Raw genomic sequence first — 2374 nt, 5'->3', positions numbered from 1 at the left:
GGGGTTCCCATCTCTTCTGGGGGCTCCCTTGGTCTGGGGGGGTCCGGCCTGTGTCTGCCTATCCCCCGCTGCAGCATGAACTGCTGAGGATGGCACAGCATCCCCTTGCTCCTTGGCAAATGGGCTCATCTCTGTCCCTCCCTGACCCCTGCAAACGCCTTTCTTGGTCTCTGCTCTGTGCCACTGCATTTGCTCCTTCTCATTAAAGCCTTTTGTGCAGCATCATTGGAGAGTCGTGGTTGTTTGTTCTCCTCCTCCCTCAGGTTACCAGCTGGCCTGCAAGGATGAGCACTGGCTGCTGTCCTGAGCTTACCATCAGCTGCAGAAAGAGCTCCCTGAGCTTAGAGCAGAGCACCCTGAGCTTAGCAGCAAGGACATGGACTCAAAATGAAAGAGGGTGAAAGGCTTTAGCAGCACTTGATCATTGACTGATTCAATATTTAGGAAGCAATATGATAGGACTGGCTGCAAATATAAAAAAGAATTAATTCTAGATTTACAATAAGCTTTCATTCCATCACAAACATACAGGCACAGAGATGTGCACATCTGTGTTTTGGTGTGTAAATGTAGCTATCAAAAATTTCCCTTGGTCTTTGTGAAATACTCACATCAAATCCCTTTGCATTCCTCAAGAAGTGTGGGCTGGACTTGGAGGAGTGTGTGAGTGGGGGCAGTGTATCAGCCTAGGCTGCCTTGTCAGAGATGCTCTTTCAGGTATCCCAACCTGATGGTTCTCAAGCTCCCAGAGACATCCCACTCAGAGGGAGGTGCTGGCACAGCCTACAGCAGTCCAGGAGACCTCAAGGGATGGCTCTTTAGAGGGTGCCAAGATGCTTTCCTTTAGTCAGCAGGAGGTTCCATCCTGCCTACAACCCAACTCCTAGCAACAATGTCCAAGACATTTAAGAATGGTTTCCAAAACTGCAGCAATAGTGGTGGTCTTCCACTTGGGCTCCAGTTCAAGCAGGGAATGCTGGAAGGCTGTGAGGGGCTGACTGATGATCCTCTGTCCCCCAGCGTGGTTGCAAAGCTGATGTTGCTGTTGTTGTCAGGGCTGTCCCCACCCATAACATGCAACAGCCCCTGGTGTGGGGAAGGACATTTCACCTCCCAAAGGCTTCTGTAAAGGGACACGTCAGCTCTCAGCTGGTTCATTCAAGACCTGTGAAGAGGAGGAGGATGGCAGAGGCTGCACCACCACATGGCAATGGCAGGCTATCCCAGATAGCTGGCTGAGGAGAAGGTTCTGGGCAGTGCAGCCCCAGCCTGCAGAGTGATGCCTCTCAGGCCTCTGTCAGGTGGCCCCAGGTGTCCGTCTGGCTCCGGGAAGGTCCCCACTTCAAATGTGGAGTGGAGCATTGCCCTGAACTGCCCGGGCGCCGGTGTCAGTGCCCGGGCTGTGTGCTGAGCGGGGCAGGGAGGGCTGGAGCAGGTAGTTGTGGCCGAGTGGTGAAGGCGATGGACTAGAAATCCATTGGGGTTTCCCCGCGCAGGTTCGAATCCTGCCAACTACGGGGCAAAGAGCCCTTTTTGGGTGCCAGCACCTGCACAGCTCCCACCCCTGCCACCTGCACAGCTCCCACCCTTGGCACCTGCACAGCTCCCACCTCTCTGGGATGCCCACAGGGCTCCTCCTGCACTTGAACTCCCAGATCTTCCCCCACAGCAGCAGCAGCACAGCAGGAACTGCTGCAAACCTGCCCAGAAGGACCAGGGAAACCCTCAGGGGCCTTTGGAAGGCTATGGCAGAAAAGCTCAGTCATGGTGCAATGCTCTGTGCCCTGCAGCCATGGCAATGAGGGGGAGGGAAGTACTACACAGGAAAAGAACCTCAGAGATACTGTCAGTGCAAATGAAGAAAGAAAGGTCCAGTTAAGCAGGGCAGCTGGACCTGCAGCTGATCCATGCACTTCCTGCCCTGCACTCAAATACTTTCCCCTGTGCAATGCCCCCTGTAGTAGGTAGACTGGGGATACTCTGCCCACATTTTCTCCCACATCCCAGCCTTCTCCATCTGGCTTTTCTTTTGGTCTCTTCTGCCTGGGTGCTGCAGACTCTGCCCTGTGGATGGGACATGCAACCAGGAAATACTCAAAGCTCAAAAATGCACAACGCAGCACTGCCCCCTGATTCCTCACCCTCACCAAGAGGCTCTACCAGTCCTGAGCCCTCCTGGGATTCCTGGCAGCCTTGAACTCTGGCCACTGCCCAGTCTGGATGGGCCATCCCTGCCCGTGGGCAGTTGGTAACCAGCTGCACCCTCTGTAGTGTCAGGCAGGACAGCGATGGCACCAGGCCCAGAGAGGGTCCTTGGCACCCTGCCTGCTGCCTGGGGCATCCTTTGGCTCTTGGGACACAGCAAAGGCACGGC

The 2374-nt window shown here is 55.0% G+C and overlaps 1 non-coding gene across 1 annotated transcript; it reads left to right on the top strand.

Annotated features, from left to right (window-relative positions):
• Positions 1–1435: 1435 nt before the first annotated feature.
• TRNAS-AGA lies at positions 1436–1517 on the top strand. Its single transcript has one exon. It is a non-coding gene; the product is annotated as a tRNA-Ser (tRNA).
• Positions 1518–2374: the final 857 nt, after the last annotated feature.

This window comes from Manacus vitellinus, unplaced genomic scaffold (assembly GCF_001715985.3).
Source record: "Manacus vitellinus isolate BGI_N305 unplaced genomic scaffold, ASM171598v3 scaffold_16_pilon, whole genome shotgun sequence".
Taxonomy (NCBI): domain Eukaryota; kingdom Metazoa; phylum Chordata; class Aves; order Passeriformes; family Pipridae; genus Manacus; species Manacus vitellinus.
The sequence above is the reverse complement of the archived record's forward strand: the minus strand, read 5'-3'. Positions and strand labels throughout refer to the sequence as shown.